Source organism: Protopterus annectens, chromosome 2.part0 (assembly GCF_019279795.1).
Source record: "Protopterus annectens isolate FY-2018-M chromosome 2.part0, PAN1.0, whole genome shotgun sequence".
Classification (NCBI taxonomy): Eukaryota; Metazoa; Chordata; order Ceratodontiformes; family Protopteridae; genus Protopterus; species Protopterus annectens.
Genome location: NC_056728.1, coordinates 394468521 through 394493102, shown reverse-complemented (window position 1 = coordinate 394493102; position 24582 = coordinate 394468521). Strand labels below are relative to the sequence as shown.

Here is a 24582-nt window from a genome sequence, read left to right as displayed (position 1 = left end):
GGCAGGGTTCTAATAAAGTTCAGTAAAAAAGAACTGGTTATAAATGGCAATGCTACATAAGATTCATTGAAATATCCAGCTCTATTCATAACTGATTCATGAAGTAAAAATTTGTTTACATTCCAACAGCTGAAACTAATGAATGATAAATGTGTTTGATGTACCCAAAAGGTGTTAGACAGAGAGTAACAAAGAGAAATGTGTAAAGATGTCCATACTTACAGTATGCAAGACTGAAGTGAGGAAGAAAGCTTCATGCCACTGGAAACCATTTCCTCATGACTGGCCATGTTTGTCAGAACAACAAAGGCAGGATGTGCCATGGAAGTTCTTCTTTTTTTCTGCTCACAGAGGTTACGTTCTAGAAATCACTTGAACTGCTTTGTCAGGCCCTGTAATTCTTCTTTCTCCAGTAATATCCTCATGTGAGTTCAAACAGTTATTCTCCAGATTGCTTCAGAGTATATTGGAGTGAGAAAAATCAAAGCTGGTGTACATTGCCTGCAACAAGAAAAAGTAATCACTCTACTTGGAAGAGATTAAAAGCCAGGCTGAAAAACAAAATAATGGAAATATACAGGTTTCTATTTTATCACGTTGCACACAGTTTCATTTAAATTTAACAATCACCTGTTCTCTGCTGCATTGATAATGTTGAAAAAAGGACAGCTTTGTGATGGATGGAGGTACTGCCAGCACAGCTAGCTGGAATTTTGCAAATAATTATATGTCATTTGTGAATAGCAACATGATTTATACAAGTTGCTTATGTTACAAATGTATTAGAACTGTGGGCCCTACAAGATGCTGGTGTTACAAATGTATTAGAACTGTATGTCATGTGAATATCAAACTAATTTGCACAGATGTGTGTGTTGAAAAGGTATTTGTAAAATGTTTTGAGTTTGGACTATATCTACAGTGTACCTACTGCAGAGAACAGAAACATACATGCACTATTGTAACGGTTTAGATGTATATATTTTAACAGAGGAAGCTGGAGGGTTAACTTCAGTTCAGCAAACTTTAGAAAAATATCTGAAATTAAATCACTTTATAAGCTAGGCCATGCAGAGACACAAAGTCTGTATTAGGAAGCTTTCTGTATTGTCTTTGGGGTGAATTAATTACTACTCTGTAAGCATTAGGTATGGAATTGTTTTATGACTTCCAGTACTTGCTAAAGATCTGAATAAAAGCCCTTCATGAGTATTTTTGCAGGTAGGTGCTAAGTCCTGCCAGCTGCCAGTAATGGGGGTTTGCATAAGAACTAGAAGTCAGATGACCAGAAATGATGTCATGCTGCAAGCTATCCAGCAGTAGTATTTTAGATATTATTTTGAGAAGTCTCGTAGTGAGACAGAGCATTCTACATTCTGCCCTGGACCTGACAACAACAAGAAGAACCATTCACCACAGCTTCATTGCTCTAGGAAGTAAGTTTCAAGAAAACAATATAATTATCTTATATTCAGTCAGAAATATAGTGAAGCTTAGTTTAGATATATTTCTTTATTTGTCTGAGCTTGTCCTGCAATCTTATTTTAAATGTGTCCTGTGATTCTGAACTCTGATGTCACTGTGAATATATATTTAGTATTGTCTTGTTATTTTATTATTTATTATTAAATATATTTAAACCTTTCATTGTGGCTGATCTTTGTAGAGATATTTATGTTTTGAGAGTACTTGTATATTTATTTGATGACACAGTGTGAGCCACACCTAAAAGCCTTGCTCTTGGTCAAACTACCATTTGTATTAATATTAATATTAGACAGTAAAAATGGACACCCTTTGTTAAGGGCCTTGAAATAGCTGTCAAGGGGTTATGGTGGCAGTGATAACTACTTTATAGTGTGGACAAAAGTGGGCATAGCTAGTAAACCTGTGCAGACTTTCCCGTGTGTGTGTGTATGTGTGTGTGTGTGTGTGTGTGTGTGTGTGTGTGTGTGTGTGTGTGTGTGTGTGTGTGTGTGTGTGTGTCTGTGTGTGTCTGTGTGTCTGTGTCTGTGTGTGTGTGTGTGTGTGTGTGTGTGTGTGTGTGTGTGTGTGTGTGTGTGTGCGTGTGTGTGTGTGTGTGTGTGAATCAAATCACCAAGACTGTGTGTTTCAGCTACTTGGGCAGGGACACGAAGCTTTGGCTGGGCAGAGAGAGTGTTGGAGGACTTGGCTTGGAACCCTGGCTAAGGACTCAACCCTATAACTGCACCACTGGGGAGTCTTACTGGAGATCTGGAGAAAGAGAGTGTAACCAGCCCCAGATTGACTGTGCTCTCTATGTGCTATTAAGGAAATTGCACTTGATGCAGAGAGCTACATCTGGAAATACTGTGTGTGTACTTGTCATCCTCTCAGTGTACATTCCCCACTGTTGCCAGTGGTGAGGATTGAGGCTCCTTGATTACTGGCCCAGAGGTGAGATATCCACAATACATATTGGTTGGCAGTGGTGGATCGTCACATATTGGCTGGCAGTGGTGAGGTCACCACATCACATACTGGGATTCAGTGGTGTGGGTATTGAACTCCTGTAGCCTGTAAACAGTGGTCACTAAAGAATGTGTTTGTACTCTCAAGCAGCCACATGGTAGACAATCAGAGTTTCATGTCACAATAGTTTGATTTTTTATTAGTTAGTTAGTCTGGGAGAGCAGGGAAGGATGTTAGCAGAGGATTATGGCATACTGACAAGGAGCCAGATGTCTGAGATGTGCCAAGCCAATGGACTGGTGCATGCCAGCCTGACTTAGGCAGAAATGATTGCAGCCTTAACCACGGTTGCAGCACAGTACAGCAACCAGGAAGAAAACCAGACTGGCCTTGGGATGTACAGCTCTCAGAAAATGAACAGTTTGACTTTTCCTCAGAGGAATTAAAAATCCATCTGGAATTAAAGAGACTTGAACTGGAGGCCAACATATCGAAATAGAATCAGCAGAGAGACTGAGACTTTTGGGGGCTGGAGAAAATGAGAGACAGAGGTAGCATGCAGATGCTGACTCTTTGCCAGGGTCATGGAGGTAATGGGGAAGGGACTAACTGAACCCTAGAAACAATAAAGGTCAGTGAATTTCTTCCACAATTTACAGAGGTAGTTTTATTCATATGCATGAAAGGGTATGTAAACAGTATAATGTTGACCACAGGCTCTGGGTACCGTCCCTGACCCCCTTACTCCATGGTAAAGATGTAACTGCTGTTTCTATACTGTCTGACATTGATTGTCTAGACCATAACCAAGCAAAGAAATATTTATTAGAGTGTTCTAAGCTAACCCCTGAAGCTTATAGAAAAATGTTTCTTGAGCATAGACAAAAGGCAGATGAAAGTGTGTGTGATTATATTGCTGAGTTAAGCACTTATTTTTATAGGTGGGTGAATGGGTGTCAGGTCACTAGTTTTGAAGGGCTGGCAGCCCTTTTGATGAGGGAGCAAGCCCTTAGCACTTTGCCTGAGGACATGAGAATCTGGTTGGCAGCTATAGAATGCAACACCGCAGATGAGATGGGGAAAAGGGAGACCTATACCTAGCAAGCAGGGCATCATTGTACAGGAAAGGATACCCAGTGCTGTACATGGGTATAAGGGAACCCATGGTGAGCAGTCTAAACTGCCCCAACAGAGTCTGCCAGTAGAAGGGGAAGCCACTAGTTCAGGTACACAGCCAAGATCAAGGGTTAAATGTTTTAAATGTAACCATTGCGGCCATGTAGCATATAGAGGTCCATGGAGGCAAGGTGGGAAACAAAAGGTAGGAAAGCCAGCAAGTGTGAATAACAGAATGCCAGTAATAAGCTGTCTGGAGACAACAAGGGTACCACACTACCACAAGAGATTATATCTTAGTAGATGGGAAACAGGCCACTGCTAAGAGGGACACAGCCTCTGACCTAACCATTATGAAGCTTGCAGTGGTTAAAGAGGAGCACTACTTGCTTGAGCAGTTTACTCCAGTCAAAGCTTTAGGAGAGACCCCATCCCAAATAAATTTGGTTAGGGATCACCTTGACTGAGAAGGTGTAAAAGGAAGCAAACAAGTAGGTGTGTTGGAGAATATCCCCGCAGATATCATGATAGGGAATGATTTTGATTATGCTGTACCCTATATGCATTCAGTTACATGCAGTCAGGCATGGAGACAGGCATGTGGATGTGGTAGCCTGGGGGGGGGGGGTCCCAGACAGACCATACACACTTGAAGCCAGGACTGGTGAGGTGGTTACTTCAGAGAGGCAGCTACCCTGAAATAATAAGACTGAAGGTGAGCCACAGCTACTTGTGGGTACTAATGTTCCCTTGGACAGAGTGACTGCAAGAGCAGAGGTGAGTAGTAATACCCAGGCTGACAGTGAAGCATCGCTGTCAGAGGATACCAGACTTCTTGTGGAAGGAGAGCTGGGAATGGTCACAAAGATAGAGTTGAGACAGGCTCAACCCTCAGACGTTGCATTACAAGACTTGAGGGAGGTAGCCAGGGAGGCACCTGATTCTCAAGGGAAGGGGGAATCTGTATACTGGGACAAAGGGTTAATGTATAGAGAGGGGACACCTGAGGGACGGCTAGAGGTTGAGAGAATACAGCAGTTGGTAGTGCCCAGAGCCTACTGTCTGGCACTTCTAGCCATAGCTCATGACATTCCCTTTGCAGGTCGTATGGGCATAAAGCATACCAAGAAACATATTATGCAGAACATTCATTGGCCTGGGATTTCCAGAGTTGTAATAGGGTATTGCAGAACCTGTGAGCAGTGCCAAAAAGTAGGCTAGGCAGGAGACAAGGTCAAAGCTCCTTTTATGCCTTTGCCTGTGATGGGGTAGCTATGGATATTATGGGGCCTCTGAATACCCAAAGTTCCACAGGAAAGAAGTATATCCTAGTGGTAGCAGATTATGCTACCAGATACCATGAAACAGTGACCCTCTTCTCCATTGAGGCCAAAAAGGTGGCCAATGCTTTGTTGGAGATTTTCAGCAGGGTAGATTTCTCAAAAGAAATACTGACTGACAGAGGTGCCAATTTCATATCAGACCTGCTGGCTTGTCTGTGGAAGCATTGTGGGTTGAGGCACCTAAAGACCACATCCAACCATCCCCAGACAAATGGTTTTGTTTCAAGGTTAAACTCTACACTAAAGATCATTCTACGAGCATTTGCAGACCAGTTTATGCGGGAGTGGGACAAATATTTGCCCCATTTGTTGTTTGCTAACAGACAGGTGCCCCAGGAATCCATAGGATTGATTTGCGATGAGTGGGAGGGTGAGTGTGAATCCCACAAAGAGTCTGTTGTGGCATATGTCCTAAACCTCAGGACAAGGCTCATTGAACTCCATAGGATTGACTCAGGAGAAACTGGCAGGATCCCAACAGCAGAAAAAGGTCTGGTATGACAGGAATGCTCAAGCCAGAGAATATGCTGTGGGGCAGCAGATTATGGTTCTCATTCCTGTCAGACGCAATAAGCTGCAGGCAGCTTGGGAGTGATGCTCCAAAGTGGTAAGGAAGATCAGTGATGTTAACTATATGGTAAGACTGGTAGACAGAAGGCAGGGACACAAATTGTACCATGTTAACACCAGGAAACCTTACCATGATAGGGAGGCCCCTATGCTAAGTATTTGCAGTAGAGGGCAGGAGTCTGAGGGGGATCCATGGCTACAGCCATCCAGCCGGAAAAATCCTAAGTTACTATGGTGGAGCCTAGGGTTGCAGGCACATGATATGACAGTGCAGCATTGTACTGGGGTCAGCAATGCCAAGGCAGATGGAATCTCAAGACAGGGTATGGGGTAATGTATTGCCAGATAGGCTCATCCCTCTCAAGCAATGTTTCTCAAGGGGCACTTGAAAAATTAGGTTGAGTCTTCAAAGGGAGGAGAAGTGTGATGAAAAGGAGGTATTGCCAGCACAGCTAGCTGGAAGTTTGCAAATAATTATATGTCATTTGTGAATATCAACATGATTTATACAAGATGCTTATGTTACAAATTTATTAGAACTGTGAGTCATACAGCATGCTAGTGTTGCAAATGTATTAGAACTGTTTGCCATGTGTATATTAAACTAATTTATACAGACATGTGTGTTGAAAAGGATTTCTAAAGTGTTTGAGTTTGGCTGTATCCACAGTGTGCCTGCTGCAGAGAACAGAAATGTGCATGCCATATTGTAACTGTTTAAATATATATATTTTTCAGAGGAAACTGGAGGGTTACCTTCAGTCCAGGAAACTTTAGAAATTAGGCCGTAAAGATGCTATCTTACAGGTTTCAGTGCAGCCAGAGACAGAGTCTGTATTAGGAAGCTTTCTGTATTGTCTTTGTGGTGAACTAATCATGAGCACAAGTATGAGGTATGCAATTGCTTTATGACTTCCAGCACCTGCCAAAGATCTGAGCAAAAGCCCTTGTGTGTGTATTTTTACAGGTAGGTGCTAAGTCCTACCAGCTTCCAGCAATGGGGGGATTGCATGAGAACCAGAAGTCAGATGACCAGAAATGATGTCATGCTGCAAGCTATCCCAGCAGTAATATTTTAGATATTATTTTGAGAAGTCTCTTAGTGAGACAGAGCATTCTGTCTTGGACCTGACAAGAACAAAAGAACCATTCACCACATCTGCCTTGCTCTAGGAAGTATGTTTCTAGGGAATAGTATAATTCTCTTAGATTCGGTCAGGAATATAGTGAACCTTAGTTTAAATGTTTTTCTTTATTTGTCTGAACCTGTCTTGCAGTGTTGTTTTAAATATTTCCTGTAAGTTTGAACTCTGATGTCAGTATGAATACATGTTTAGTATTGTCTTGTTATTTTATTATTTATTATTAAATATTTTTAAACCTTTCATTGTGGCTGATCTTTGTAGAGATATTTATGTTTTGAGAGTATTTGCATATTTATTTCGTGACTTTGTGTGGGCCACTCCTAACAGCCTTGTTCTTGGTCACACTACTATTTGTATTAATATTAATATTACACAGTAAGACTGAACACCCTTTGTTAAGGGCCTTAAAGTAGCTGTCAAGGGGTTCTGGTGGCAGTGATAACTATCTTATAGTCTGGGCAAAAGTGGGTATGGCTAGTTAACCTCTGCCAGCCTTTCCCATATGTGTGTGTGTGTGTGTGTGTGTGTGTGTGTGTGTGTGTGCGTGTGCGTGTGCGTGTGTGTGTGTGTTTGTGTGTGTGCAAAATAAAAATCCCCAAGATTGTGTGTGTGCCAGTTACTTGGGCAAGGACACGAAGAACTGGTTGGACAGAAAGAGTGCTGGAGGACTTGGCTTGGAACCCTGGCTAAGGACCCAACTCTATAGCTGTGCCAGTGGCGAGTCTTACTGGGGATGTGGAGAAAGAGAGAGGAACCAGCCCCAGACTGACTGCATTCTCTTTGTGTTCTTAAGGGAAAGAGCACATCTGGAAATACTGTGCATGTAAATGTTATCTTCCCAGTGAACGTCCCCACAGGGGTGCTAGTGATGAGCAGTGAGGCTCCTTGATTACTGGCCCAGAGGTTGGATATCCACATCACATATTGGTTGGCAGTGACGGGTCTTCACAAGGTTATATGAGTATTTCAGTTTTTCCAAGGACCTCTATCAAGAGGGTATAGTAAACACTCATGAGTGAGCCTTGAGGCTCAGGGGAAATGATTACCTTTGGTAATATACAACAGCTTAGTCTGAAACAATCATCTACTTACAACTGCTGGGCACTGAATCTGCATGCCTCAATAAGAGATATATACTCTTAGTCAGTATTGCCATTTCATTGGGCTAATTGTATGATATAATATTAATTATTTATTTATTTTATTTATTTTTATTTATTTTACATTTGTTGACCAGGCTAGTCTAACCGGATATATGTCCATTTTCAGTAGAGGCCCGGGGAGAAAAGCTCCAGCATAAACAGTTAAAACATTAACAATTTATAAAAAGGACATGTATATTAAAATTACAGTACAGAGATAGCATTGTTTATATGAATAAATATAATACAAATTATGGATTATAGACAATATACAGAGGTTTGCTAGGGGAAAAGTAAAGAACAATTATTAGATCGCAAAAACAGAGCAAGTATAAAGAGAAAAAGAGTTGGTTTGTATGCTTAGGTTAGTGTGTAGGGATGGGATTTGAGCAGGAGGGGCATGGAATTTCAGTCTGGGTTAGAACAAGGACAGAGCCACTGTGCTTTAAGATGTTCTTTGATATGTTTTTAGAATAGAGTAGTAGAAGCTAGGGTAGATAGTTCAGAAGGGAGCAGATTCCAGTTTTTTCCTATAGTATTAGAGAAAAGAGAGTCGCCTGCTTTGTTGTTGGATTTAACTAAGGATACCAGATGTTTGTTGGCAGAACGTAGTGTAGACAGATTTTTGTATGGTGAAATAAGATCTATGAGGATAGGGGTATTATTGGGATAGTGCAGGATTCTATGGGTAATAAGTAGTTGTTTACTGAGTATAAGGTTCTGTATTTCTAGCCATCCAAGTTGTCTAAGGTTAAGGCAGTGGTGAGTTTTAAAGGGAGAGCATGTGATAAATCTAGCAATGCTATTATAACATGTAGAAAGTTGTGAGAGGTTGTTTTTAGATAGGTTAGTATATATGGCAGAGGCATAAAAGAGGGTGGAGATGAGGTGGGTCTGGGCAATAGTCTTCCTGGCTAAGGGGGTAAGGAATGGTTTAATTCTATAGAGAGAACCAAGTTTTTTGTTAACAGACTTTATGGTGGAGTTAATATGGTCATCATAGTTAAGGCGATTGTCAATTGTAACTCCTAATAGCCGGGTGGTAGTATCTGGGGTTATGTTGGTGGCATTATTAGAGATAATGGTAAAGAATGGATTTGGTGATTTATGAGTTGGCGTAAAAAGGAGTAGTTTTGTTTTTTTGGGATTAAGGAGGAGGCAGTGTTGCATAAACCAGTTTTCAACACTTTGGAATACATTTTGGGTAATTGACTGGAGGGAGGCTAGATTCTTAGAAGTACAGATTAAGGTTGAGTCATCTGCATATTGGATGCAGGTGGCTTGGGGTGTGTTCAAGTGAAGGTCATTGATGAATAAGGAAAAGAGAAGGGGACCTAAAATAGAGCCTTGTGGGACTCCAATATTTACGGGAAGTAATGATGACAGATTGTTTTCCCAAAGTACTGCTTGTTGTCTATTTTTAAGGTAAGATCTAAGCCATTGTAATGCTTATGGGTTAAGAGAATAGGAATTTTGTTTGTCTAGAAGTAAGTTATGGTTGACCATGTCAAAGGCTTTTGACAAGTCAATAAATATTGCAGCAGAGAAGGAGTTGTTGTTCCGATTTTTATTTATAGAGTCAGTGAAGGAGAGTAGTGCAGTTGTAGTGCTGTGGAATGGTCTAAAGCCATGCTGGCAGTTTGCTAGTAGGTTGTTTTGTAGTAGGTGGTTAAGTAGAGTCAGTGAAGGAGAGTAGGGCAGTTGTAGTGCTGTGGAATGGTCTAAAGCCATGCTGGCAGTTTGCTAGTAGGTTGTTTTGTAGTAGGTGGTTAAGTAGAGTCAGTGAAGGAGAGTAGGGCAGTTGTAGTGCTGTAGAATGGTCTAAAGCCATGCTGGCAGTTTTCTAGTAGGTTGTTTTGTAGTAGGTGGTTAAGTAGAGCCAGTGAAGGAGAGTAGTGCAGTTGTAGTGCTGTGGAATGGTCTAAAGCCATGCTGGCAGTTTGCTAGTAGGTTGTTTTGTAGTAGGTGGTTAAGTAGAGTCAGTGAAGGAGAGTAGTGCAGTTGTAGTGCTGTGGCATGGTCTAAAGCCATGCTGGCAGTTTGCTAGTAGGTTGCTTTGTAGTAGGTGGTTAAGTAGTTGTTTGTGAATACATTTTTCCATTATCTTAGATAATGGAGAGAGTAAGGCAATAGGTCGAAGGTTAGAGAGTTCAGTGGAAGACCCACCTTTATGAAGAGGGATGATATGGGCAACTTTCCAGATGGTTGGAATTTTAGCTTCAGAAATAGTTCTATTAATGAGGATAGATATGGGGTGACATAAAGCCTTTGCAGCAATCTGAAAGTATTCTGATGGGAGATGATCAGCAGATGGTGTACATGGTTTTAGTTGTCTAAGTAGTTTGTAGATAAGAGATGTACTTACAGGTTGTAGGTGAAAGGTAGGAGTAGAAGAGTTGAGAGTATTTGGTAGGGGAGTAGAAGAGGGAGGTAAAGAATTGGCTAGGTTTTGTATGGCTTCAGTAAAGTAGTTGTTAAAGGTATCAGGGATTTGATTGGAATTATTATGGTTGAAACCTGATGGGATAGGAGTAGTAGGGTGTCCTGGCTGAAGAAGTTTCTTTAACCCTGACCAAAATGTTTGTGGGGTATGTTCAGTGGATTGTTGGAGGTGTAGGTAGTAGTCTTTTTTGTCTCTAAGGGTGTCTTTTTTGGTAGCATTTCTTAGCTGTTTATAGAGGAGGTGATGAGATGGACATTTGGTAGCTCTCCATTTGGTCCAGATTTTATTTCTGAGGAGCATTTTTTGCTTTGTTTGTTTAGTGAGCCATGGAGCAGTTTTTGTTTTCATTCTGGTAGTGCAATAAGGTGCATGGTAGTCAAGAATTTGAAGAAAATAAGTGTTAAAGTAGGTCACAGCTTCATCAAGTTCAAGATGGGTAAGAGGTGACCAGTTGCATGCTAGCAATTTATTTTGGAAGCTATCAGGATTGAAGTATTTTTTGCAGCGGAAGGTTTTGATATTATCAGTTGCAGAAACATGAAGTTTTTTTCTAGTAATATATGTAAGCATATGGTCGCTGATGTTATCGGGGAGGGTACCTGGAGTATAGATATTAGGGTGTTTTTTGATGAGGATCGAGTCAAGAGTAGTTTCTTTCATGCTAGGTTTGTGGATTCTAGTGGGAGTGGTTATTAATTGGGAGAACCCAAAGAGATTTATATGGTTAGTAGGCTTCTGGGTATTGTAGGTGAACCAGTCAATGTTGAAGTCGCTCAGTACAATGGTCTCTTGGGGTAGCTGGTTAGATAGATAACTAAGTATGTTTTCAAGAGTATTAGTATTATTACCAGGAGGTAGATACATACAAATTAGGTAGATAGATTTGGAGTTGTTGATTTGGAGTTTGATAGACAGTGTTTCAGTTTTAGCATCTAATGGTGGAAGCACATTACAGGGGGAAAGTTGGAGATGAGATTTGTAAAGTATGGCTATACCTCCACCTTTTTCATTTATTCTGTCACATCTAAGGATATTATATCCTGGGGGGATAATTTCATGGTTTAAAGTAGATGGTTTAAGCCAGGTTTCAGTGAGACATAGAATATCAAAAGAGTGTAGATCAAATAGTGCATGTAGGTGGGAAATTTTATTGTTGATACTTCTAATATTTAGATGTGTTATAAGGAGGGAATTAAGTTCTTTAGCTATGAAAAGAGTGTTGGGTAAAGTTAAATTGTCAAGGTTGTTACTCTTGTCATTATTGGGGCCAGGGTTAGGATGAATATCACCATGAAGGAGGAGGTGGTGTTGGGTAAAATATAGGTATTTTAAGATTTTGTGGAAATTATTGAAGTTCGTTTTAATAGTTAAGTAAGTTATGTGGCATGTACTGTGATATTTTGGTAGAATATAATTTGAGGTACTGGTTATGTTACTATGGTTAGCGGTATAGATGAGAGAAAATGAAGAAGTTTGTTGGAAATGATGGTTTTGTTTGCATAGAGTAAGATTTTCAAAGAAGGTGAGTGAATAAGGTATAGATAGAGAGGCTATAACTGTAGTTAAGAGTAGTGTGGGGACAAAAATAGTGTTGTGTGTTGGGGTCATGGTAGTGTGTAAAGTGTAAGTTGTGATTATTTTGAAAGTGAGGAGAGCTGGAAGAAATGAAAGTGTCTGTGAGACAAGATAGGGCTGGATTAAGGTTGTCAGTAAGACTAATTAGAAGAAGATGTGTAGGAAGAAGATCCTGACAAAAGTTAGTTTAGAGGATGGATAGGGTAGGTATGGGAGTGGTGGTATGTGAGAAGTAAATTAAGGCTAATTAGGACAGATTGAGTTGGGAGTGCCTTAGTGATGATTAGGTTAGTGGTAGGCTGAGAAAGATAGGGGGAGGAGTCTCAGAGGTATAAGTGTAGGGCTACTGGGGGGGTGGGTGGGAGTTGTGGGTAGGGTAGGAGAGCGGAGTGAGCCCGAAGGGCGAACAGAGCGGGGCACAGCAAAGAAAGGAAAAGGCAGTGAGAAAAAACAATCAGTAAGGTAGAAGGTAGAAACAAAAATTAGTAAGTAGAAGGCAAATGTGTGCGTGAGGAAGGGGGAATTATAAAACAGAGAGAGGGGAGGCCAGAGTGGGTAATGGTTAAGCTAGGAGTAGAGCAGGCAGAGAGGAGGGTTTGATAGAGGGTTTATAAGGACTGTGGAGAGTAGGGTGTAAGGTTAAAAAGGACTAGGGATGGGGAAAAAAAAGAAAGGAGACAAGTGCAACAAGCACGTAGGTGTAGAGTATGAGGTGGGGAGGGTGGCAGAAAGGAGAATTAGAGGAGGGTAAAGACTGCCATCTAGTGGTCGAAGTCTGAAAGTACCAAGCAAGGATAATATAGTAGTGGATACTAATAAAAGAAAAAGTAATAGAGAAGGAAAGAGGATTAGCGTGGTTGGAGAATAGAGGTGGTACAATGTCTTTGAGACAGGCAGGGAGAGCAACTGTAGTAGACAGGGAGGGGTATGGCTGCTGGCAGATTTGGCAGTTAAACTGCTACACCTAGGATGTGTAGTGGACAAGTATATACATAAAGGTTAGGAATGAAAAATACAGTTTACTTAGTGACATACAATCTTAGGCTTTATTCCGAGGGCACTTAGATACTCCAGGTGAGGTGAATACCCAGGCGGTTATAGGTAGGTAGATATTGCTGCTCTATTGAGTCTGATAGGACACAGCCAGGAGTAGATAAAGTGAGTATGGTAGGTTTGAACAGAATCTTAGGCTTTATTCCAAGGGCACTTAAATACTCCAGGTGAGGTGAATACCCAGGCAGTTATAAGTAGGTGGATATTGCTGATCTATTGAGTCTGATAGGACACAGCCAGGAGTAGATAAAGTGAGTATGGTAGGTTTGAACAGAATCTTAGGCTTTATTCCAAGGGCACTTAGATACTACAGGTGAGGTGAATACCCAGGCGGTTATAGGTAGGTGGATATTGCTGATCTATTGGGTCTGATAGGACACAGCCAGGAGTAGATAAAGTGAGTATGGTAGGTTTGAACAGAATCTTAGGCTTTATTCCAAGGGCACTTAGATACTCCAGGTGAGGTGAATACCCAGGCGGTTATAGGTAGGTGGATATTGCTGATCTATTGAGTCTGATAGGACACAGCCAGGAGTAGATAAAGTGAGTATGGTAGGTTTGAACAGATTGGAATACAAAGTAAGACACCAGGGATCGCTCAGCAGCCACGCGGAGAGGGGGAAATTAAATAAAACATCTTAAACCAGAAGAATATCTGGAATGATGGAAATCTTTAATGCTATAGATTGCCTAGTTAGGGAAATGATAGCAGTGAAAATTCAGTTGCTATCTTGCGGTTAAACAATTGATGAAATGACGTAGGAACAAATTTCGAAAAACAAATAGTTCCTGCTGGATAAAGCACCTCCAATGAAGAAGTAAATGCACAAGTGAAGGAACAAGAAGGTGCACCATGTACTGCAAAATATGAATAAAAATCCTCTTCTTGAAATAGTTAAACCACGTTTATTGTATAAAACAATAAGGAACAGCTGCAAAGTAAGCGCTTTCGCGTTGTAACAAACAAAATTCAGTTGCTATCTTGCGGTTAAACAATTGATGAAATGACGTAGGAACAAATTTGCTGAATTGAAAATATAGGAAATTGAAATGTGATAGTACTAAATATAAGGAATGCCACCATTAAAATTGGTAACTTTAGGGTATTATTTTTTGGAATAGACATTTTTTTTATTTAAGATGAAAGTCGTTAAATAAATAACAGAGAGTTTTAAAAACTAAACATACCATTCAGCAAAAATTATTCTAGCTCAGTGACATACATGCACGTAAGCACATCAAAACGTGAAAGATTTATACCTTGGAAAATATTTTATTGCTTGTTTTGTTTTTTATCACTCTAATACTGAACCTAAAACTTGACACCACATACCTAGATACCTTATGATTTGTGAAGAATTCTCTTGCCCCACTCAGCAGTGAGAGTTTTATATGGACCAGTGATTTTACTGATGGAAAATAAAATTAACATCTACCAGACGGGAAAGTAATTCTATGGTTATTCTGCATGGCTTAGGCCAGGCACTTGGTTTACTGTATGGACATAAATAGGACTGCTCACCTCCAATATTTCAAAAATATCAAGTAGTTGTTTGGAATTGTTTTAAGCTAAATATTTTTAAATTACAGTATGTTAAACAAGGTGAAATAATTGCTGCTCTGCTACTGTTAACTACTTACATAGTCATGCAAGGACTAGCTGGTTTTGTAGTCACCTTTAATGTTGGGAAGATAAGATGGCTGTGGGTTACATTCTCATAACAACAATTTCGACTAATGTTCTATTACTGAATCTGTAGTGTAGCAAAAAGGTGGTGCTGTCCTTCAAATGTAATTTTGGACCAGTGTCCCATCACACATCACTGCACTGAACCACAACTGAATGGTACTACCAGCTCTGGTCATAAATCTGTAGCCAGAATCCTAGCTGAAAAATATAGTTCTAATTTTAGACCTCCCACTCACCCTCATGTTACTTCTGTTGAATCACTAAGCTTCTCTTACCCCAAAAATCACACTGGGCCATATCCTAGAAGCTTTAACCAAAAGCAATAGCTGCATGAGCAAGAAAGTAAACCAGGTTTCTCCTAATTAGCGCAAAATACAACATTGCTGAACCCCTTGTAAACACTTTCAACTTTAGTCTCTCCAAATGGTAAATGTCTAAAGTCTGAAGAGTTTAGTCAGTTAGTTAATTAATTAACCAGGTGAGTGAAGTGGTGCAAGACCCTTTTCAACTACTACCTGGGCCAAGTGGCAATAACAAAGGAAACACAAGTACATAAAACAATCATATTCATAGTTTTTATGCCACCGTTTTGACAAACACCACATTATGCATTGGGAAATTTAGTTGTCTGATGCAAAGGACATTTTGACACTATAAAGTGTACCATGGAAACTGAAATAAGGCACATTCAAATAGTAGCAATATTATTACTTAGCATGATACACAGAGTAAGATAAGTCGGAAAAATGAAAAGTAAGCATGCGGCAGCCTAAATGCATGGCTAGAACCATGAAAGCAGGTTCATTTAAATGCTTGTTAAACATAAAGCATTAGCATTTGATATACCTAGTGATCCATGGCCTGAGGTATGAAAACAGGTGCATTCAAATTCTTGTTTAAGATGAAGCTTTAGCCTTTTCATAAATATCTTAGCAGTTTTTATTGCAGTATTTTCAGCTGGCAAGCTGATCCAGCATAATGACTAAAATAAAAAAAATTGCAGGCAGTCACAAGTTAAGACTTCCTTCTTTATTAAAAATGTAGAAAGACTGAGCGCTTTCATCCTACAAAACTAGGACTTCATCAGAATCAATTCACCAGACAAAAGACTTGCTTTATATACTGTTAAAAAGTTAATAATTAATTCAGAATGAAAAGAAGCTCTCCTTAAACACCCATTGCTGTAAAAATACAAAAATGTATACCATCACTTCACCATTGAAATTTATAACAATTGCCAAATCAATTCCATAACATAAAAAGAAAAATGTTTAAAAACATGAGTATTAAAACTGGAACCTTTTATTTAAAACGTGCCCTCACATTTAAAACAGGTTTCAAGGAAATGTATTTATCTAACCGAGGAAATCTCGAGGCATGCAATCTAAGCTGCCATTTCATTTCTTTCTTTTCTATCCTTAATTTTATGCTATCGCCTCTAAGATTACCCTTAACTTACACAAGAACAGCAGATTTATAGTTTTTGAAAGCAGTGCATTCAATAGCATTCAAAAACTGATCTAGCATGCTAAGTTGGTGCAAAACTTTCCACAGGCAAATATTAAGAACTTTGGATGTTCAAGTTTGAGGGTGTCTGTGTTTCTTATGGAGTACATTTATTCTTGTACTACTAGCTTATTTACTGTGGAAGGAGGGATAAGGGACAATACTGATCTTTTAGTAGTTTGAATATTTGTTAAATTAAGAAATAATTAATCTTAGCAGAAACTGGAAGCTATTTATCTTATTGTAAAGTAAAGCAATAGTGCTCTCTCTGTTAACAAATCAATAAAAAATCATAAACCATTATTTTCAGTAGTTTGCAATATAATCACAATGCATTTAGAGAGGGAACTCGGCAGACAATGATCTTAGCTTGGAATTAAGATATTAATAGCAATTGACTGATGTCTCTTTTGCCAGCAGAAGTGATATGTTATAAACTACTTTAAGTTCTTGTAAATCTTTATTAGTTGTTTCATCTATATGATTATGAAAGGTAAGATTATTGTAAAAAAGAAGACCTAAATATCTTTGTTCTGTTGAGACAGGTACATGGGTTCCATTAGCATTACTTTTGCATATCTGTTGAATTTGGCTAAACATTTTGTCATGGCAAAAATTGTTACTAGGATTTGTTTATGTTATTATTTAAGTTGTTCTGATTGTACCAATTTCAAATGTGATAAAGTCTTGCTGTAGTTTTGTTGACATATTTTGGGTTTCCTTGTTTTCTTTATTTATGACAATATTGCTGTCTCACTGTATGAAGTTTAGGTTAGAAAGGTTCCATGGCAAGTCGTTTATGTACATATAGACTAAGATAGGGCCCAAAATGGAACCTTGGGCTTTTCCTTTAAAAGGTGAGCCAATTTCAGAATGGCAGTTATGGCCAAGCAGTGCAAATGATCTACTAAACAGACCTTTTCTAAAACATTCACTCATTTCTTATGAGAACTAATAATCCTTCAGCTTTACAATTACGAGTTCATGACCTACAGTTTTAAAAGCTCTTTTGAGGTTTAGAACATTTGTTCTAGATAACAAACCTTTCTGCAAGTTACTGTATATATATATATATATATATATATATATATATATATATATATATATATATATATATATATATATATGTGTATATATATATATATATATATATATATATATATATATGAAATGTTAATGTTAAGATGGCAGTCTGTGTGCTGTATTTGGGTGAAAAAACATACAGCCTGTCAGATAGTAAATTATATTTTGAAACATATTCATTGACCTTTTAGCAATTCTCTTAATGTAGAAAGGTGAATTTGATAATAGTTTATGTAGAGGACTCAGTGGAATTACACAGCCATCAACCTATTCAGCCTTGTATGCAAGGCGACAGAATGTATCATAACTGTATCAGACTCACTCTCCAGCTCTTTGGCTTTGTCAGTTGTAGATCCAGTCTAATGAACTTTTTGCACTTCTTTGAAAGAATTGAGCAACCTGTCCACACAGTGTACCTTGACTTTACCAAGACATTCAATGCCATACCATATACAAATATAATAAGCAAATTGGGGGAGCTCCAAATTGATTTGGTTAGGTGGACAGCCAACTAGTTTAAAAACAGAACTCACATGGTATGAGTAGTAAGTGTTTCCATCCTTTGGCAAAAAATGAAAAAAAAAATTCAAACACATTAAAATCTTGCCACCCATCATGCAAATGGGCTTAGCATAGGCACAGTCAACAAGAAATAGATAAATATGGTAAAGTTAATGCTTTCTCTTTGAAGGCATCTATGAGTCAATGTATTCATAAGGTGATGAGACCATTTTCAGTGTTCTAGGTGCAGCGTTCTAATTCCTTGAAGGTGGATGTTGCTTTACAATCTTACATTTTCATCAGACAACTGTATGCCATTGTGGTGAAATGTTTTCTTTAATTTTTAGTGTGTTTCCTCTGAGTGCTTCAGTGCATACAGGACAAATGCTCTGGTTCACAAAATATAAGTGAGGAACTAATACGTACACAGGCTTAAATCTTTTTTAGAAAAGATCCAGAAATTCACTATGTATTTAAGTATCATTCAAGAGACAATTTAAAAAATGAAAAAAATATGTGAAATGTACAGCCTAGATAATTTTAATGCCTGTCTCTCACAAAGAACAAAAACACCTGGCAAGCAGATTTCTTAAAACAGAAAACAAAATGGAGCAGGTAAACCAGAAAACAATTCCATCAGCAAGTCACAGACAAAAAATATAGGTTTACTTTCTTCACCCAACAGGGAATCACCAACAGTACTTTAATTCATGCAGGCCTGAAATCTTTTTAGAAAAGACAAAGGCCCAGAAAATCACTGTATATTTAAATATAATTCAAAAGGCAATTTAACCAATGAAAAACATTTGAAATGTGCAGCCTATATAATTTAAGTGTCTATCCCTCACAAAGAGTAAAAATACCTGGCCATGCAGATTTCTTAAAACAGAAAATCAAATGGAGCAGGTAAAACAGAAAGCAACTCTATCAGCAAATCACTTTTACAAGCGGTTTAAAGTACACTGTTATATCCACATCTTTAAGTCTGTTTGTGGTAGCATTTCATATCTTTTACGTTTGTTTGTGGTAGTATTTCACTCTGGACACTTCCTTATTGTGCTTTTACTCAGATTATTTATTGAGTGTTTACCTGGTCTGTCTGAGCTGGGAAGCACACAAAAGGGCTCTGAGTATTTTTTGCACTTCTCTTATATACCATGACTGTACTTTAGCAGTTTAAAAAACTGTACTGTCTCCTGCTTCTTTAAGTAGTTAATTGCACTGTATTACAGTGTATCTTTTAGTTATAAGACTGTTATAGGTAGTTTGTGTGGCCTTGTTACACTTGGGCACCAAACCATCTATTTTACATTAAGAAGGTGTTTTTTTGCACCCTTGTGACAGAAATATGCTGACCTAACCTGCCTGAGTTGTGGATTGCTGGTAGAAGGCTTACTGAGTGCTTTCCTGATTGGTAGCTAGCTTAAAACTTGTTTTTCATTGCTTATATTTAAGCCTGATGTTTGTGTGGTGCTGCTGTTCATATAGTGATGGCGGTTAACAGTGCCCTGTATAGACGCAAAAGCCTGTAAGCTCAGTTTTTCCCTAAAGAGCTTTCAATAAAACCCTTCCAAGCTTTTCTGCTGCTCTAGGATCTAATCAGTAATGCACTGAACAGCATTGCCTTATTGATCATCCTTTGCCTACACAAAGCATAGGTCCCTCTCGTAGTCTTGGTGCTACAAGCACAGTCCTGTCAAATTAATCTATTCCCTTCCCTAATAAAACATACAGTAAGAGCCTGCTATAATGTATGGGGAGTTTCTCATCATCTCTCTGGCCAGCCTGATAGACACTGGCATCCTGAGGCAATGTATCAATTGTCTCTTGCATACTGACAACCACCTACTCCTGAAACAAACAAATACTTTATATGAGAGATGTATTTACACTATGGAATTGGAGGCAAGACCCTCACATAAGGATAAATTGAATGTCAAACAGGTTGTCAGCACACACACACACACACACACACACACACACACACACACACACACACACACACACACACACACACACACACACACACACACTTCCCACACTAAAAATGGACATGGCACAACACATAAACTCACATATATAGAAGTATTCACTAGTAACTTACCAAAAGACCAGAGGCCTCCCAAACAGAAATCGCTTATACACATAACAATATAAAAACAACCACAACACATAACACACAGGCACACACCAATGTCTCAACAAATAAGCCCATAAAGCATAACAGCACAAAACCTAATGTATTGGTCATAGGTAACTCCATTGTGAGAGACACAGGTGTTCCATTCACCTGGCTGGATAATAAGCAGATTGCAGTTAGTTGCCTGTCAGCTGCCAAGATCCATCAAGTCACTCAAGCACTCACGTCACTCAACCACAAGTACAGGTATTACTCCATCACGGTCCATGTTGCAGTGAATGACTTGAAATGTACCTCATTGGACTATATGAATACAGATATGACTGAGCTCTCAGATTATGTGTCAAAGGCAGGTATAAGCCTAACCTTGAGCAGCATTCTACCATCTACAAGGATGATGCCAGAATACAAAAAAAAATGATTGACTTTAATAATTGGCTTAGCTTCTGGTGTCACTCCAAGGGGATCCAATATCTATCAGCCTGGGAAGACATTGTCGACAGGCCATACCGCTTTGCCAGAGATGGTCTGCACCTATCTCCTGTAGGCTTTTGTATACTGGCAAAGGCATTAACCACTCCTATTATGCCTTTTTTAGGCAGTGTCAAATAACCAACCTCCCAACATAACAAATTCCTCTCTAGATAAACTCAAGGTACTGCTGCTTAATGCTAGGAGTCTAAACAAAAGCTGCACCTCCTGGAAGCAGTCCTTACTTTGGAAGATGATGACTTTTGTGCAGTCACTGAAACATGGTTCAAAGGCAGGAAAGCACTCTGGTCATGCAGGGCTACAATCCCTTCCATATGTTCAGACCACAAACTCAGCATGAAAGAACCAAAGAAGGAGGTGTATCCATTTTCATTAAGGAAAAGTACATCTATAGACTGGTCAAACAGTATGACTCTCTTGAGCTACTCCATGTCCAACTAACTATAGGTAAAGCCCCTACTACACCATAGCTAGCTATAGGTCCCTCAACATGAAACAGGTAAAGCATATCACATATCTGGACTTACTGGAGTCATTTGCCATACAGCCCAACACCTTACTCATGGGTGATTTTATAGGTTTGTACTAGGCTAACTGCCCTTGTGGGCCATTTTAAGCCTAGCCAATTACCCCATGTGAGAGTCAAACCCTGCACCTTGTGTTTGTAAGGCAAACACCTTAACCATTATGCCAACCTCCTATCCTACTATCAACTGAGAAACATACATGACCACAAACATGCTAGCTCAGAGGTTCTTGGATTTTTGACAGTGCAAATGCTCTGGAACAACTGGTCGGCACACCCACAAGAGGCTTAAATGTCCTGGACCTAGTACTCACTAACATGGGAAAGCATTGCACCCTCCCTATGTGATGTCCTCTGTGGTAAGATTGGACCATAAATCAGTCTTGTTCAATGTAATTATAAGACCAGATACCCTATCAAGCTCAAAAATGCAAATTACCTCCTACTAAGTGATGGTATAAGAAGTTTAAAAGCCCCCTCATTTGCAGAAAACATGGACTGCTATGCAAAGGTGTACATCAATACCCTGTATAATCACTTAAGCAGTTGCATAGACTCGGCTGTACCTGGCCAGATTAAAACCAGGTCTTACTGAAAAAACAAGCCCCCTGTTAGACTGCTAGTATAAACAAGCTATACAAGAACAGAAAGAAACTAATGACTAAGAACAAGAGGGAAGTGGGTCACCAGAGGAAGAAATCCCTTTCTAGCTTAAACAAACAAATGTTGTTAAATCTTTCAAAGCTAATTATGAAGTAAAAATAGCCTGCCTAGCTAAAGATAATCACAAGGCATTCTTTAACTACATTCAAAATATAAAAGGAACTACCCAGCTATGTGCTGAACTGTTTGTGGATGACACCACCTATACCCAACTGGAAGTAATAGCCAAGCTGCTAGCTGACAGATTTGACCCTCCAGTTGTCCCCTAAAGTATACCCGCCACCATTACTCAATCATCTTGGCACTCTCCAAGGCCAAAAGCATGGCATCAATGGGACCAGACAACATCCCAGGTTATCTTTTAAACAACTTAAAACATGACCTAGCAGACCCACTTGGATCCTTATTTAACCACAGCCTGTGAACTGGCTATGCTGTGGCAGAATGGAGAACAACAACAGTAATCCCTCTGCAGAAAAGAGGGGCATCAACCTGTTAATTATAGACCCATAAGATTGACTACCCTCATCTGTAAAGCCATGTAAAGAATCATTATGGACCTTAATAACAAGGGCATAGGTAATCTCCAACTCTGGACCCAATCTAGTTCGGATTTGTTAAAGGTAGTTCATGCCTGTTAAACATGGTTGACTTCTTTGAGAAAGTCATCAAGGCCCTGGATGAGGGAAAGACAGTGCATACTGCCTATCTTGACCTAGTCAAGGCATTTGACACAATCCTCCACTCAGGTATTATAGGAAAACTTTCCCAATTGGGAATTAACCCCTAAATTACAAGATGGGTAGCCAACTGACTCACCAACAGGACACATACTATCAAAGTGGGCAACTTCACCTCTAGCAAAAATCGGTCAGCAGTTGTGTAAGGGAGGGTTCTGTGCTGGGCCCCTTACTGTTCAGAATTTATTTCTCAGAAGTCCAGACAAATTTGGATGGCCCGTGGCTACTCAAGTTTGCTGATGACTGCAAACCGGAGGAATCCCTGAGCCCCCCAGTGATGTTAACATACTGGAGACAGGGTTAACACAGACCAATGATTAATGTCAAACCCACGGAATAAAGCTAAATGCAAAAAAAAAAAAATCATTATTATGGAAATTCTACACATTCATAAATCCACCTGCACAAGGGTCACTCATTCCAGGGATCTTAACCTAGCCTCTGACATGAAAAGGTCATGCTGGAGAGATAGATACATCTTTCAGAAACTGCCACTTCTCTGGAACAATCTTCCAGTTCACATGAAACAGAGCTCCACCCTGACCTGCTTCAAATGCAACCTAAATCAATGGATCAATGGATGGGTGACTGCAAATTCACTCCTGGTGTGTAGCCCATTTCCCTCCTGGACAGATAAAGTCAATATTAACTACCATAGACCCTTATCTCTGCAAACTTCACTCACCTAACAACCAACAACTGGAGAAAGATGGCTAGGCTTGTAAGGGTTCTAGGGCCATTAGCCTAGTAACCTTCTATGAACCTATGTGGCCACAAAGTTGTTTACTATGATCTAGCAGCAGGTCTGCACTGCAGCCAGAATGAGAAACTTCTCATTATGCACACCAGCCTGCTCATATGTATAGGTAAAGGACCGCATCATGCACACCATGTAACCAGAGGTAGCCTGGCAATCATTGCAGGTGCTACATTTATGAATCTCAAGGAATGCGTCGTTACTTATTTCTTTGTATAGACATTGAAAGTAGGAGAGAGCAGACCCTTGACAGTAAGCATTATGTTTACATTACACAGTGGGAGAATATTGGGGTATTAAAATTCTCTGTCTGATGACGGTGTCAGTATGTGTCCTGATTGATGGTGCTGACTGGGGAAGTAGCTGATATTTCTGCTATGCCTTCAAGGACACCTTATTATTTATGCATTACATAAGCAGCAAGAACAATGTAATTTGGCCTATAGTAGATAAAAAAGGAAAGAAAAAATACAAAGCACATTCTGTGTTGTGCAGTTTGATTTACTTTCACCACTTCTACTCTGTAATTCATTGGTTTAGTAATCCAGCAGTAGCAGCTGGAATTTAAGAACTATTGAAGATTTTATTTATAGTTTCACTTTGTTTCCTTAATGTTGTGGGAGGAATCTGTTTTTCTTTATTTGCATCTTCATTTATTTGTGTAATAGTTGAAGTTGAGTGAATACTGGGTATAATTTCCTGCTTTTGGCACACTGATTTTGTACCAGCTATGATTTCTAAATGGTTCAAATCTTACAATACTGAGCTAAGTAAAAGCTGTGTTGCATGGCGAAAACTTCAGATATGCAAACTGCAAATATCTGTGGACTCCTGATGGTTTAATTTTTATGATATAAATAAGTTTGGGGGGGACTGCAGGAGGCTCTGTTAAGAAGATAAATATTTGCAGTCCAATACTTCTTACACATAGATGATTTCCCCTGGAATACAATAAAGTGCTCACCACTCACACTGCTTGCCCAACAGTATCAGACCTGAACAGCACTACTGCTTTCCCTAAAGGCCCATGCACTGTGTTAGCAAAGACATCTTCCATACATGTTGGTATAGCTATGTTTGGGGAGATAAAGGAGATATTATCAAGAAAATGAGATAGTCACAGTCCACTCATTCTTGCATGTAAATAACTGTGCTTGGGATTCAGTAAAATTCTCACTGCTCACGCCAGCTTGGGTAGCCCGATTAGAACGATGGTTAGAAAATGTGATTTAGAGAGAAGTATGGATGCACTGAGAAAGTTCTCATTATTGGCTAATTACTGTGAATCTGAATCAAACTATAGCTCTGTCAGACCTGTCTGAACAAGTGATCCTGATCCCGTAGTGGCCCATGCATCATGTTAGCAAAACTCCCCCCAATACACACACACACACACACACACACACACACACACACACACACACACACACACACACACACACACACACACACACACACACACACACACTAACACACACACACACACACACACACACACACACACACACACACACACACACACACACACACACACACACACACACGTGCACACACGCACACACACACACACACACACACACACACACACACACACACACACACACACACACACACACACCAGCACATGTACATACACCAATACTCCTTCATCTGCATCTCTTGTC

At 39.5% G+C, this 24582-nt stretch overlaps 1 long non-coding RNA gene across 1 annotated transcript in view; it reads right to left on the bottom strand.

Moving 5' to 3' along the window:
- Window positions 1-220: 220 nt before the first annotated feature.
- LOC122793100 overlaps window positions 221-24582 on the bottom strand; it is a 646673-nt gene continuing 622311 nt past the window's right edge. The window contains exon 4 of the long non-coding RNA XR_006363446.1: window positions 221-501. This is a non-coding gene — a long non-coding RNA (uncharacterized LOC122793100). The remainder of the gene's footprint in view (window positions 502-24582) is intronic.